A 15,735-nucleotide genomic window follows, 5' to 3' on the forward strand; every position below is an offset into this window, starting at 1 on the left:
TTACGTTTTAAAGACAATATTTACTGTTGACAAGGCTCACACCTGAGTAAATGAAATACAATTAAGCAGATTATGTACTTAACTCAGTGCCTGAATTCAATTTCTCTTGCTCCTCGTTCAAACAGTACGTTGGGAAATCTGATGAAACTAACAACAAGTAAGAGAAAAGTCTTTGGCAACATATAAGCCCCCACATCTAGGACACATGGGGTCTGGACAAGTGAGATCACATAGAACAGTCTATTCTGTTCTCCCCTGTACAAACGCATACTCATGGTGACACACAGCCAGCAGCCACAGCTTACACACAACCCTCTGTGTTCCACTTGGTAATGGGAGGCACTACTATCCGTAGGGGGAAAGAGGGTCTTTGGAATTATTACATAGAAAGGCAAATCAAACTCAGTCCTCCAGCTCACAACTTCCAACAGCAAATCACATCTCTAAGCTGTGTTTTCATCATAAAATTAGTCACAGCTTCTTAGAGGATTCCACATCAGTTAGCACTGTGCCAGCTCAGAGACACCAACGCATTAATAACTTTTTTTCTTCATTAGGATGTACCTAAAAATTTGTGCTTCCATGTAAAATTATGTGTTGGTCACTGCGTACCAGTTCAATGATCAGATTCTTGCTTTTTATTGCATTTGAATAATTTTATGATTTGGTAAATTTTAGAGATGTGACAGCAATGCAAAATAATTTTTGCCCATAGATAGCAAATAAGCTTTGTCCAGTGGTGGGGCTAATCTCCCCTTACTGTCAGAAAGGCTGTTTTCTATCCATTTATGAGTTCATTTCAAAATTCAGCTATTCCAAATGAATTTGTGTTTCTTTGACCCCCCCCCCTCTGAACTAGCTAGAACAGTTTAATGTTCCATTATTAAGAAATCAAACAAAACCTCTGGCCCATGTTCATTTTATGACTGATAGTCACACTGCACTTCTTTCTGCAAAGTTATCCATTAACAAGTAGATGCCTGCTATAGGAGATAGGAGGCCTTTTGTATCCTTTGTTTCCGCATCTGTGGATTCAACCAACCTCCCGTTGTGTGCCACATCGTCAGGCCTGAAGTGGCTACATCTGTTCTGCACATGTGCAGACTCTGTTCACTTGTCATTGCTCTTTAGCCACAGAAAATAACAACTGTTTACATGCAATTTATAATGTACTCAGTATTATTAGTAATCTAGAGGTGATTTAAACTGCACAAAGAGATGTGCATGGGTTATCAGCCAATACCACAGTATTTGGTGTTCTTGGGGGTCCTGGAACCATTCCCCCAGAAATATTAAGGGATGACAGTGTTGTATTCATCTCTGCACTCCCTATGCCTAACCTGATATACAATTGTAAGGAACGTTCAGGACAAAGAATTGACACTGAGGCTCAAATGTAGACAGTTAGGTGAAGGAAATCTTACAATCTGAGATGAAGTTCAAAAGCAATGTAGAGGCTACTAAAGACCTGAAGGGAAGAAGCTCCAGGGTAAGGTCAGCAGTATTCTGAGAGGCAGCCGGCTGTGGTCTTGTCCATTAAGGCCCAGGAGTCAGTGGCACCGCCAGACTTCTGCCTAGGAGGAAATGCGGCATTGTGGCTGCACAGCCTGGTGCAGTGGAGGCTGTCAGTGAAGGCGGTTTGTCATTTGCCTGGTGATCCTGGATGCGGACCCACCAATGCCACCCAATTCCCAGAGGGGTCACGCCAGCTCCAGGCCCATGTGAAATGCTCAAATCACAGACTTTAGATTCAGTCCCCCCTAGGTTCAATCCCAGCACATTCTAACTGCACAACCTTGGAACCAAAGGTCCTTTGTATGGGAAGCTGGGTCAAGCCCACAATGGCCCTTGACAAAAATTGCCTTGCAATGACTGGAGAATTGAGGAAGTTGCAACGGCTCAAAAATCCCGAGGAAACTCCAAAGGGAAGACAACACTTGTTTTATTTGAGATAATCTTCTGAAGTCACTTCCTTAATCATCTTCATTCTTTAGGGGCCATTTGATCCCCCTTCCCGTAGAAGGCACAACTGGAGCTCAGGTCTCCCAAGTTCTGGCCCAGTCCATTCCCTAAAACAGCACCAGCTCCACGTACTCAAAAGTTGGCAGCAGGCGGGCCATCGGAGCTCCTGTAGAGAAAAGGGTACAAACAATGCTGCTTGGAGGGACAGGAAGGTCCATGTGTCCAGCATTTGGGACCTGAGGCTCCTACAGTTTTGTACAGTTCAACTCAGACTTTAACTGACTTGACTCTGGTCAACTGTTTTTATTAAATTTATTAACTAAGCAACAATACAAGGTCATCATGTCCAGTAAAATGGGTGAAAATTAAGAGTGTAAGAATTTTCTCTAAATTACAGAAAACTCCAACATCTGTAAAGGGTCTTCCCTCACGCAGGGAACAAGAATGATCTCCCTTTCTTTTGTTCTCAGGGGATTTGCTCTAAGTGTGTGTGCACGTGGCGATTGTTCAACACTATAAGCAACCCTTATGACCTCAAACCTGATGAACAAAACTGCTTGCTTAAAAATATATTTAGCAACTTTAGTCATAATAGCCCCGAAGTGGAAACATCCAATGCCTTACCAATACGATGTAGAATCAAGCTGTGTACATACATACAGCAGAACGTCACTCGGAAAGAAAGAGGGAGAATCTAGTACCCACAGCGAAACGGATGGATTTTTCTGTGAGAGAATGTGAATATGTTACCTGGCTCATTTGAAGTTCAGAACAGGAAAAACTAATCTGTAATGGAAACAAGGTACTGGGACCGAAGTGGCCAGTTTGTGAGTGCCCGTATGCATATGTGTCTGTACAGGTGAGCATGTATATGTACTTGTGTGTGTGACTGTGTGTGCATGCACATTGCGTGTGTACCAACAGTGTGTGTCTGTGTGCCTGTGTGCCTGTATGTGTGTGTGTGAATGTACGTATGAGTGTGTGATTGCCTGTGTGTGCCTGTGTACCTGTGTGGCTCTGTGAGTGTGTCTGTGTGAGTGTGTGCGTTCCTGTGGCATGAGAGGAACTGACTGGGGCAGGGTATGAATTATTTTTGAAGCATGAAGATAATGTCCAAGATCTGGTACCATACGCAAACTCATTAATCAGAACTCTGTGAAGTTACACTGGGAATTTTATGCATGAATGTATACATTTATACCCAAAGAAAATACTGAGCTCTAGTTAGTGGTGTGCATGTAGTTGTAATAATGTTTGCAGTTCACTTTGAAATGCATCAAAAATTAAACAAATTATTTGGGTGGGGGAGTGGATAGTTTGATGAGTATAATAAAATATATAATAGAATCTAGTTGATAGATATACATATTTTCATGGTAAGTCTTAAAAGTTTGATGTATGTTTGAGATTCTTCATCATGAAATGTTGAAAAAAATCCAATGAAAGTAAGGCAAGTGCATCCACAAGCATTGTCATCCCATTGTGCTGAGTATCTGCTTGCCTGGATACGCTCACTAATACTCTGATGTGGACACTATCCTAACTCGCATCTAAGGGAAACTAACTGCCCAAAGTCACTGGACAATGAGTTGGCTGAACTTGAGCTCACTGCTGTACCAGGCTTGTTGTTGTGTGTTTTAAAATTTATTCTCAGTATGAACTTCCTACCTTTCCATGGTGGATGATAAACAGCTCACATCTAGCAAAAGTTTCTAGATATTCAAATTTGAAATTTTATTGTCAGATTATGGGAAAGTAGAAAAAGAAATGATCAATCATCCATCCCTTGAATAATAATTCCACGGAAATGTAGGACTAAATTAGGAGAGAAAGTTCATTCGGACTGGTTTGGCTTATGCTGCAGGTGGTGAGGCCCTATTGTACAACAGGAGACACTGGACTGGACTGGGGCGGGGCAGGAATATTGTCAGTCCAGGATGCTTCTATGCTTTTGGCTGGCACTGAATCAACTCTGTGAACCAGCCCTCACGTCATCACGGCCACCAGAGTCCCCACTGATGTTGCTGGTGTTGCCAGTGTATTGGGGCTGGATCTCCTCATCAGAGTGCCAGTGAGATACTCAATGTGATGAATGAAAATAGTGATAGTAACACAGTGAACCTCTTGGGTGAAAATGCTAAAAATCTTTAGGTCCAATATCTTCAGGAAATTGATTTCCTAAAACTGACGGTATAATTTGCTCAAGAGTTATGAATTTCAGTATCCTGACTCCTGGTGCATTTCTCCACAGTTAAAACAAACCAAAAAGCCCATCTTAGTCAAGTCCCTTCTCGCATGTAGAATAACTATCTTACAAGTCATGTTTGAGATCAAGGTAAATGTCTATAGGATTAACTTCAGCACTGTCCATATGAATAGAGGAGACTGGATTTACTCTCCCCCATTGAACAACAGCAAATATCCCAGATATGTGTGTCAGTGGTATTTTCAGGCATTGGACGACAGATAGGCCATGCTGTGATCCCCAAGAGAGGAGACGTGAATGAGGTGAGCCCTGTGGTTGCCTCAGCTCAGTTCACAGAGAGTTTTCAGGCCACAGCACTGGGAGAGGACACCAAAAAAAGCCTAATGGCTTCTTTCAGGATGAAGGAGAGATTAGGGGGACAAAACTGGCAGTCATGGGGAGAGAATACAGAAGAAACATTTGCAGGGAGGGAGGGAGGGGGAGGGGGAGAGAGAGAGAGAAAGAGAGAGAGAGACATCAGTTTACACAGGGTTCCAATCATTCAGGTGTATATGGAAACCACCCAAAGGGAGCAGGTAGAACAGTCCCTGTAGTCCATACAAGGTCAGGGATAGTTCAAGTTCTCATAAGACAGCAAAGAAAGGTCTCCTAACACATGGAGAATTCTTAGAATTTAAAACCCCAGACTAAGGATTGTCTGGATCCACCAAACAAAGCTTCAAAACAACCCTCCAGAAATTCAGGCTGTTTCCAGGTAACTTGCCTGTACTCCAGAAAAAAAATTAAGCAAATAATTATCTTAAAAGATGCCTCAACTAATTAATATAAAATTTACATTGCATGGAATTTAATAAAAATATTGTAGGCATGTGGAAAATAGGATAAAAGGCCCACCACAAGTTGTAAGATCATTCATGTGAAAGAAACCCAAAAATGAAACTGATAAGGAGGCCAAAATGGCTTTATCAAGATGCTCTCCTCTTTCAACAAAGTAGAGAAAATCATTGAAATGAAAAGGAGAAGAAAAATCTGTAAAAGACCCAAATGAAACTTCTACAAAAGAACAATACAATAGCCGAGATGAAGAGTCTACTTGTACAGGTTAACAGCAGGTGAGACATTGCGGGAGAAATTTAACCAAGCTGAACACAGAGCAAGGGAAACAGCTCAGAACGACACCCAGGGAAACAACGGCGAGGAGATGAGACAGGAGACCTACTGAACGGCGGTGAAATCGTGATTGGGCCCCCCTAAAATATGACACCAGAATATGGCCCTCTTAAAGTTCTCAAAGTCCCTTGAGCCGGCGCCGTGGCTCAATAGGCTAATCCTCCACCTTGCGGCGCCGGCACACCGGGTTCTAGTCCCGGTCGGGGCGCCGGATTCTGTCCCGGTTGCCCCTCTTCCAGGCCAGCTCTCTGCTATGGCCAGGGAGTGCAGTGGAGGATGGCCCAGGTGCTTGGGCCCTGCACCCCATGGGAGACCAGGAAAAGCACCTGGATCCTGGCTCCTGCCATCGGATCAGCGCGGTGCGCCGGCTGCAGCGGCGGCCATTGGAGGGTGAACCAACGGCAAAGGAAGACCTTTCTCTCTGTCTCTCTCTCTCTCACTGTCCACTCTGCCTGTCAAAAAAAAAAAAAAAAAAAAAGTTCTCAAAGTCCCATCTGGGGCACCGTACACTATCACCCTGTGCTTATTAATAAATTCCCAATATTAATAAGCCCATTTGGGTTCTTGCCTAATATTCAGAAAAGAATTCTGAATCCCAGCATAAATGAACAAGGCAACACGGTACATTTTAAGCTTTTACTCAGTGTAAAAGATGCATAGGAGAGTGAGAGCTTTATCTAAGAGAGAGGGGTAAATCTAGGTTCATAGCGAGTACTAGGAACCAGCCACGTGGAGGAGCATCCAGGCCAGGAAGCACCGGGCAAGTGGCCCAAAGGCCAAGCGCCCAAAGGCCAAGCGCCCTGGAGGTGCAGGGCTGCAGTTAGCCCTGTACTGGCAAGAGGCCAAGGAAAGGAAGGCGTGGACACACCATGACCCAGGCTTTTAATCCACTTTCAAAGAGGAGTGGTTAATTAACCTGATGGGCCGGTGGGCACTCAGGTGTGGCCAGGTAGGGGCCTAAGCTCACACAGGGGCATGGTGAAGGAGTGGTCGCCCAACTCACAAACCTAATCAACTTTAACCTGTATGCCCGCCTATATCAGCAGGACCTGCCCAGTAGCCTCAATCTTCTGTAAGCAGCATCCATAATAGGAGGGAGGGGGACAATTAAATCCATGTAGACACATAATGGTTGAAACCCTTTTATCCGTAAAAAGCAGAAACAGTTGTTCTTGATTGAAGTGTGTAAGACTGCTAAGGACAGGTTGCAATGGGGAAAGCCAAGGGGAGGGGTTCTTTGCTTTTAGTTCAGGGGTGAGGGGGCTTTCTGGGGAGGACATGGCATTTTACATGGTTTTCAGAAGATATTTTCATCTAAATTTCTTTCTGGATTTTTGGGAGTGAGGGAATAAACGAGGTGGTAGGAGAGGTGGGAATCAGAGCTCCAGGTAGGAAACTGAGAACGGAACACAGCAGGAGGAAAGCACACACAGTAATGGAAGAAAGGATAGCTTTTGTGCACAGAGAAAAGCGCAACTTCTATATCAGGCAGTCAGCTAATGTGTAATGCATGGTAAAACAAAATGCTGATTCTTGCAAACAACCCTTTTTAATATCACTCTTGCAGTGTGTGCATTGAATTTATAGGAATGAACCAATGGGCGTTCATATTCTCATAGAGCAATGCGGTCACATAAGGTACAATGGCAACCTGCGGGTCCCTCACAGAGCACAGCACAGCTGGAGTGACTGCCGTACCTTCAGGGATGTGTGATTCTAAAGAGGAAAACTGTCTGACTTCCATTAGTTAGACTAGCGTGAACTTTGAATGTCTTCAGCCCTTATCATCATTGATAACATCAGGACATTCTTGCTGATTACTGCCTATCTTGTTATCTTAACCCTTTCTGGTCCACTTGTCCTGAGGGTGTGAAGTGGTTGTTCCTCCCCAGTGTGAATTCTACCTTTGTCTGTGCTGTCCCCACTACTGTTCATGGATCACAGGCATTTTCACTTTTAATTCCCGCCCCTCTGACTTCCAGTCACACTTCAGGACGGTGCTAATTCTGCCCTGTATTCTTCTGCCAGGTTCCATCCTTAAGCGACTAGGGACATTTCCTCCTTGCGAAATGCAAAATTCCAGAGCTACAAGAAACTTGAGCAGCCAACAGACAGAATAATGACTGTAACACTTCAACTACTGGCCCTCGGGGCATTCGCCTTCCGACTCTCTCAAAGAGATAAGCTTTAATTAAAAAAAAATACAACTCAGCAACATGTGGAGATGTAGTTTGCACAGGTAAAATAACATGATATTGGGATCTGGTTGGTTTTCAAGAGCCGTGATCGGCTCCCATGGCTAGAGAAGAAAGATGGGCTATCAGAATTGAGACTTAACTAACATAAAACTTAAAGACCCAGCAGGCAGCATGTGTAGGAGCACGTGGCTTAGGGTCCTTTCTTAGTTTTACGGATTTCCCAAGCACATCTTGCCAGCGAATGTGCACAAAGCACACACAGTGTGAAATACCAGCCGTTGGATTTCCAAATGAGAGGCACTGGATGGAGAGTGTGTTTGCAGATTCACCAAACCATGTCTAATATCCTCAAAAGCCACGGAGGAGGAGGAGACTGGTCACAGCCCTCACCGAGGTGGGTGCAAAGCCCAAAACTACGACTAACACGTCTGATGCGTCAGCGCATCAGGTGAAAAACTCCTCTCGACAGGACTTGAAGTGAATTTCATACCTGGCTGATCCTTATTCTTCTCTGTTTTCAGGTCAGCTGAACAGGATGTTCCAACCGAGAAAAAACATTTTCAAAAGAATATGCCTTTTATACAATATACAATTTTTTTTCACAAAAGTCAGTTGTTTTCCTAATAGGGAAAAAGAAAAGATTTAGTACCTGTATTCTGGAAACACAGAAGCTAACCAGTTTTATGGATAAATTTGTTTGCTATTTAATCTTTGTTTTAGGCCCAGGTTCTCACTGGAAGTGGCAACAACAGCTATTATTAAGAGGTGCTTAAAAAAACCAGCAAAGCAAGTGTTGTATATCCAGCTAGTCTGAAAGTATTGTTATTATGCACTTAATAAAACCCATGTGTTTCCTTACAATTTCCAATCCATTAATTAGTTATTCTGTCATTTCTTTGTAGGTCATCATGAGGGTCATCAATTGAAGACTGGATGAATTAAACCTTCAGTTATATGTCCCTTGTGGTTAAAAGACAGACCAGAGACTTCAGGTCTGAATTTGTTAAAGTCCACAGGCATAGTGTAGTTATCACTTGTCCCTGTGTACCTAGACTTTAGCTTTCTGAGTCAACGAGTCTGTAAACATGGCTGGAATTACTCTTGTCCTGCTGGTGGATTCTGTGTTCATCCTAATGGTGTGAGCCAGGTTTCAACCAGAAGGCACTCTGTGCCTGCACCAGGGGCTGCCTGGAGTCACTGTTCCTGATAATCCCCCATTTATTCCCTCCCTGGTTTCCTGCACTGACCTCATGGGCTCCCTGAGCACTGCAGGTGCTACTGTGCCAGTCTCTTCTCCCAGCTATTGTGCTTATTTGTTTACACATCTTTCCCTACGCCCAAACTGTGATCCCCTGGAGGGCAGAAGCTATCATATTCTATTTGTCTTACATCCCATTGTGTTTACTGTTGATCTTCTCAACTCATTGTGGATCAGGGACAAACCAATCACCTGGTTTCTAGCCACCTGCACAGAATTAACAATAAGTGAATTTGATGTCTTTCTATGAGTGTACATTCTGCTGTTTGTGGAAATCTCCACTGTCTCTTTTTTTTATTTTTATTTTTGACAGGCAGAGTAGAGTGTGAGAGGGAGACAGAGAGAAAGGTCTTCCTTTTCCGTTGGTTCACTCCCCAATGGCCACTGCGGCCAGCACACCGCGCTAATCTGAAGCCAGGAGCCAGTTGCTTCTGGTCTCTCATGTGGGTGCAGGGCCCAAGTACTTGGGCCATCCTCCACTGCACTCCCGGGCCACAGCAGAGAGCTGGACTGGAAGAGGAGCAACTGGGACAGAATCTGGCGCCCCGACGGGGACTAGAACCCAGGATGCCGGTGTTGCAGGTGGAGGATTAGCCTATTGAGCCGCGGCGCTGGCCTCCACTTTTTCTGTTTTTTTTTTTTTTTCTTTAGTAAATATAAATTTCCAAAGTACAGTTTATGGATTACATTGGCTTCCCCCCCATAATTTCCCTCCCACTTGCACCCCTCCCATCTCCCACTCCCTCTCCCATTCCATTCACATCAAGATTCATTTTCAATTCTCTTTATATACAGAAGATCGATTCAGTATATATTAAGTAAAGATTTCATCAGTTTGCACCCACACAGAAACACAAAGTGTAAAATACTGTTTCAGTACTAGTTATAGCATTACTTCACATTGGACAACAAATTAAGGACAGATCCCACATGAGAAGTAAGTACACAGTGACTCCTGTTGTTGACTTAACAATTTGACACTCTTGTTTATGGCGTCAGTAATCTCCCTAGGCTCTAGTCATGAGTTTCTTATGTGGCCATGGTCGCATTTATTTTACTGAACTGGTCCTGGTGGGAACCCAAGTTCATGTCTTTGATTGTAGCTGCTAATTATGTATATGCTAATTATGAAATGAATATGCCAATGGCGGGGTTGCTTCTTGCACAGAGAATAGATCCTTAGGCTAATATTCCAGCCCTGGCAATTCCCCTAGTTTCTTCTCAGACTTCAAGAGATAATGGCAGAAAAAGAAGGTTCCCTTGCTCAGCGTACAGATGAGCATTTCTGAACCTGCGCCAGCGGCGAGCCACTCTGCGCATTGCAGTCAGGGAAGCAGAGAAGGAGATAAATTAGAAGGTGCTATTTGTAGGACACACAGGATGCAAACTAACCCATTCCTGTGGGAAAGCCCAAGACTTCTGGCCCTCACATGAGTGATGCCTTCTACTTTGGATCCTCATAAAGCAGACAGTAAATTTTAGAAACCATGACCCTGACTGCCAGTCCAAATGCAAATTCAACACCGCATTTCTCAAGGTTGATTCTTGAGATGGCCTGCCTGTTGCCAGTGGCAATACCGGAGAGAATCACTCAGTGAAAGTGAACCCAGGCCACAGCAGTTCTGTGCGATATGAAAGTCCCTCTTGGTTTTGAGAAAGCGTTAAGCAATTAGGTCACCGGAAGGAACTCATCAACGACAAAAATGTCAGTGCTGCGGGAGTAATTTTGGATAAGGCTAACCTTCATCTGAAAAATAAATTTGCTCCTCTCGTCTGATGAAAGGGAATACATCTTTAAATATATACTCTTCGTATCTCAGGTAATTTTAATTTTTTAAAGCAATTAATATGATATTCATCTTAGCCATTAAAGTTCTCATTCTACAAAAATACAACATTCATAAAAGTCTGATATTGAGCAACTTGGCACCTGTGCACATTTCCGCATACCAAGCTATGTTGAGTATGTGTGTGCATATCTGACACACCTTTCCACCTAACAGGATTGAGACAATTACATGCTGCACTGGTTTCTGAGGAAAGATTTTATAGCAAGGCGTACTTCTGTGTAATTAGCAAAGAAGGCCCACTTTCTGGTGGGATCAGTCCTTGCAGGAAGGTGTAGGAAGTAGGTAGGAAAACCACACAGCTACTCACTGGCAGAGCAGGTGGAGGTAGCCACTAACTTCTGTCTACACTTGCCTGTATAAAAAGGGGTGGCCTGCCAACTACACAACAGAAAACAAAAACTTCAGTAAATACAAAAACTACTTGTACCAGGGACGCAATGAATGCCCTTCTCTCAGCGCCACGGAAGAAAGCGCACATACTTCTTAGTCTATACGTGCTACGAACTGTCGCTTGGACAATGGGATACATGTACTGTAAGCATCACCTCACTTTCCCCTCCTGCCAGATCTGCATCTACACGTTTATGTCTCGATCGTTTTTTCTCCTCCTGCTTTTATTGGCCCAGAAGTGAGAGGTGCCAGTAAGGGCACACATGAGGGATACTGGGTGCCAGGCCCCTGGCAGAGCTCGGAAAACTCTCTGTTGGGCCTTCAAGGGATTTGTACTCACAAGGTGAGTCCTGAATCCTCCAGTGGAGCCGAGCTGGACTGAGCGCGTGCCAGCTCTTATGGGGCGGCTCGGGAAGCTGCTGTGATCCTTCCGAGCGGAGGAAAATGAGCTGCAGCCCCTGTGCACTTGGAGACAACGGCTTCTCCCGTTTTGAGAGGACTCCTCTAACCCCATTGTCGACGATTCCGGGCGACTGCACCAGCTGTAATTTGTCCAAGTTAAATTGCTCCGACTGGTCCAGACAGGCACAGCAACATCGCTGAGCTACCTCCACCACAGTCCTTAGGAATGCGTGACAGGCGGCTTAGCTGGGACAGCAAAGGAGCACTGCCTAGTCTACACACCTAGTCCGCCTGAAGGCAGCCAGCCTGCCATTTCACTGCTGACTGTCTGGCAACCACTGAGGTGTATCAGCGAGTGCATCTGCAGGGGCACCGTGTGCATGATGACACGGCGGGGCTGTTTCTGGAACAGACTCAAGGCAAGAGCAGGATTTTTTTTTTTTTTTAATAAACTGAGGAGCTTTTTTGCTTTAGAAAGCAACAAACAGAACATCACTGGACAGGACTTCTAATGTAAGGTTTGGTTTAAACCTGTTGAAGAAGTTAGGACAGCACCGCATCAGCTAGGTGGGGGCAGGTGAGTCCAGCTGCTGTCTGAGCGCTGCTGGGTTAGGTAGCAAAGTTAAACGGGTAAAAGCAAGAACATTAAATTGTGGGTGGAGCTCACTACTAGGAGGAGGCAGATCCGGGCTTGGACCATGGGGATATCAGAACACCCCAGGAGGAGGAGCGGGTACAGGCTCTGCGGTGGTGGTGGGGCAGGGCCCTTCCCTGTCTCTTTGCAGCTGTTTCACTTTCTATGGCGCTGAATGATGGCAAACTGCCGGGAGTCATTTCAGCCTGCGGTTGGGCTGCCGGAACCCCAGAACAGGAACTCCACTGGGGCAAGGGAGGCAGAAAGCTTTTTGTGTGGTTCTCTGGCTATTTTAATTCATTTGTAGAGCCAGGCAGCTCTGGACTGCTCCTCGCTCTCCCTCTCTCCCTCCCCTCTGCCCTTTGCTTCGGTTTCCCTGGTTACTGTGCTCTGGTGGTGGGGGGGCACCTTCAGCCCACGTTGGCCGGCCATCCACCTGCTGTCTACCTTCAGGCAATGGGGTGCTCCTCTGGCCAAATTTCCTCCACTTAAACTGGCGCACCAGGGTGTGAAGATTGCACTGATCTCGTGTTTCATGCAAGCGCAGACGCTAACTAGCGTTCTCACGGCAGAGCCATCCTGAGCAGGCTTCTCCCTGCTCTCCGGCCTTCTTCCCAGGCTGTTCTGTGACCTCGGTATTATGTGGTCGCCAGGTGCCAGAGCTTGAGGTCAATCAATGCAGCCACTATTTTAATCCCCGGGTTTTAAAGGGAAAGCTGAGAGTCACCGACGAGGGGGTGGGGGCGGGCAGCGCACCAGGCACCCCAACACCGACGGGGGTGGGGTGGGGTGGGCAGCGCACCAGGGCCCTGTGCTGACTTGCAGCCTGGACCGCGCGCGAGTGCCAGGGAGGGGGAGGCCGAGCAGCTGCGCCTCTTCCCGGGGTCGGGGCGGGAGTGGGACGCCTCTCTGCGACCCCCAGGGGCACAGCGGATCCCCCCCGGGGCGGGGGCACGGGGACTGGGGCGGGGGGGGCGATTCGGAAAGGACGCCGTTGCTATTGCCAGCCACACCTGCCCTCCTGGGCAAACACCTGCCACTCCTGGGGGGCCGCCCCGACGGGTGATTTACCCGCAGATTCTGGTCCACGCCCAGCCCGAGCCACGCTGCGAGCCCGCGCTTGGGTGGCCACAGCTGCGGCGCTGGGGTCGGGGGCGGCCCCCAGGTGACGCGCGGCGCCTCCTCCCCTTTAAGGCGGGGCCCGCGGGGCCGGAGGAAGTCCCGTGGCGCTCGGCGGTGCCCTGGCCCCGCCGCGTCTGGGCTCTCCTGCGTTCGCTTGCGGCGACCCCCGTGTGTGGCAGCCCCCGGGACGCGGCCTCCCGCAGGTGAGGGCGCCGCGAGGCTCACCTGGCGGCGCGGGGTGGGCGTCTGCTTTCCCTTAGGAGGGGAACTGGGCCCCCCGGAGGAGCCGGGATGGGACTCCGGGGCGCGTACTATCCTGCAGCCGCAGGTCCGGGGGTGGGAAAGGGGTCCCGAGGCCGGAAGGCGGACACCCGCGGAGAGGGGCGCAGGGGGGTGTGCCAGGGAGGTGGGCGGCAGCCTGTCCGGGGTTCTTCTGCTTTCAAAGCCACGCGTTCACGTCCCGGGGCGCCGCGGCGTGGGTCGCCCCACTGTCGCCGGCCGAGCGTGGCCGCGGAGGTCAGCTCCTCACCTGGGGAGGCTTGGACTCGGGTCCCTGGCGCTGCCGTTCGTTCAGCCACAGGAGCGCAGGCAGCCTCAGGACATCGTGGCAGGTTTCAGAGGGTTTCTTTCGGTCGCCCCCAAGGAAGAGCGGAAAAGGCCGTGAGGATGGAGGTGAGCCTGCGAGGCGACGACTTGCGGGGAGTTCCCGGCACCTGCTGGTTCGCTAAGCCGACAGCGTGCTCTCGGCTTTTAGGGACCCGCTTCCCCAGCGCGCGTTTTCGCGGGTCTTTAGGGTCCCGGCCGCGCGCGGACGTCGCATTGGCGGGGACCCCCTCTGGTCCACAGCAGTTTCTCCTGGAAACTTGGGCTGTCTCGGACAGTCCTGAGTCCAGCCGCCTGCTTCCGGCGGGAGTTCTGTGCATCGTGATTTCCATCAGCGTTCATTCTCTGCTTGGATCAGCAGTATTTCAATTTAGCAAATACTTATTGAACCTGTGTTAGGAGCAAGCCTCGGGGAGAGCCAGGCGGATTTGCTGTTTGGTAGCACAGGTGTTGATACAAGGCGGTATCTTAGGGCGTCCATTCCCTACAGGTGGTGTTTAGAGAGAGGCCAGGGGCACCGCTATGATGGTGATTAAGTATTTAAGTGGGGGGAGATTGGTAGAGTTAGATTACTAGTCCAATCGGTCAATTACCGCCCGGAGAATGGGCAAAACCGCCCTTGGAATCTCATGGGTCAAGTGCGTGTGCTGGCACTTCACCTGGGGGCATCCAGCACACTTGGTGGATCCACGACTTCCAGGTGGAGTTGAGAAACCAAGGCAGGGAGCTCTGCACCGAGGGTGACTCCTGACAGTCCACGTTGCTGCTCCGACAAGTAGCGTGCCTCCGACAGGTGTCAGAATGCAAATTTACCTTCCTGAGCTCTACCTCCTGAGGGTGAACGTGTTAGAAACGCAAGAGGAACTGTTTCCTCTCCTGTGGTTAGGCTGTGCCCTACCTAGGATGGGGGAACAAGAGAACATTCGAACACCTGTTCTTTCCAAAGCGGTGCTGCCATCACAAAGAATACATATCCTCCTCCTGTTACACACTGCAGACCGGCTGAGTTCAGGGCATTTCTGTTCCTTAACAAAGGATAAACTTGGTTTCTTTTTGGAACTGGGAGCAGAATAGAAGCAGCTGCTGTTACCTAGAAAGGACTCTGCATCTAAGTCTACATTGGGGTGGGTGTTCAGCACCCCGGTTAGGACTCTGGGACACTCGCATCCCGTATGTGCGTGCTTGGGTTCAAGCCCCTGCGTGGCTCCAGGTTCCAGTTTCCTGCTAATGTGCGTCCTTAGCAAGCCGGAGAGGATGGCTCAGACCGTTGGGTCCCGGCTTCCCTGACTGGGAGACTGGGACTGGGTGCCAGGCTCCTGGATGCAGCCTGACCTACCCTCAGCTGTTGTGGGTGAGAGGGAGTGAACCAGCAGGCGTAAGATCTTTCTCCGTTTGTCTCTGTCTCTCTGCATTAATAAAATCTAGAACAAGCTGCAGGCATCATGCACGTATCTGATATTAGAAGACCATCTTTCCTTCAACCGATTTCTGGAGGGGAGGATGGCTGCAGTGGGCTGATTTGACTGGGACTCCTAAAGTTCCTAATTTGGTTATCAGGTAAATGATCTAAACCCAACTGAGTTTCCTGAAGTGCAAGTAGAATACCAAAGCGACCTTCAAGTTAACTATAGAATGCGACAGAAAATAGCTCCTAGAACTTACATAAGACTTGTCATGAAGAAGACTTGCTTTCTCGGAACACTCCATATAACATTTGGTAATTACACTAAATTTCTATTTAACGTACTTCGCGGCATTTTCGGTGACCCACTAAAGAAATCTCTCTCCTGTGTCGGGAGGAACGGACCATGCTTGGTGCAGTGTTCCTCTGTCTTCCTTTGACAGTGAAATTGATGTGACAGCTTGAACTCCTCTCTGGGAGCATCCAAAACCCTGTGTAGATGTTGCTAAATGTGTACTTTAAGATGTTATATTTGTGG

The 15,735-nt window shown here is 47.7% G+C and overlaps 1 protein-coding gene and 1 long non-coding RNA gene across 12 annotated transcripts in view; one reads left to right on the forward strand and one right to left on the reverse strand.

Annotated features, from left to right (window-relative positions):
• Window positions 1-1,241: 1,241 nt before the first annotated feature.
• On the reverse strand, window positions 1,242-12,749 carry LOC149122919 (uncharacterized). The gene is made up of 3 exons (XR_016218497.1): window positions 11,375-12,749; window positions 8,027-8,156; window positions 1,242-2,128 (listed from the first exon to the last, which is right to left on the reverse strand). It is a non-coding gene; the product is annotated as an uncharacterized LOC149122919 (long non-coding RNA).
• A 473-nt stretch (window positions 12,750-13,222) lies between these two features.
• Window positions 13,223-15,735, forward strand: part of MCTP2 (multiple C2 and transmembrane domain containing 2) — a 252,067-nt gene continuing 249,554 nt past the window's right edge. For 4 of the 11 annotated variants that reach the window (XR_016218666.1, XR_016218667.1, XR_016218668.1 and 1 more), the window contains exon 1: window positions 13,229-13,395. The gene's annotated coding sequence lies outside the window, so the exon portion shown is untranslated. Of the gene's footprint in view, window positions 13,396-13,835; window positions 13,865-15,735 lie in introns of all 11 variants that reach the window. The other 7 variants (XM_089311098.1, XM_089311099.1, XM_089311100.1 and 4 more) reach the window with 7 other exon arrangements.

The sequence above is a fragment of the Oryctolagus cuniculus genome, chromosome 12 (assembly GCF_051225735.1).
Source record: "Oryctolagus cuniculus isolate XC-2025 breed Fujian yellow rabbit chromosome 12, ASM5122573v1, whole genome shotgun sequence".
Lineage (NCBI taxonomy): Eukaryota > Metazoa > Chordata > Mammalia > Lagomorpha > Leporidae > Oryctolagus > Oryctolagus cuniculus.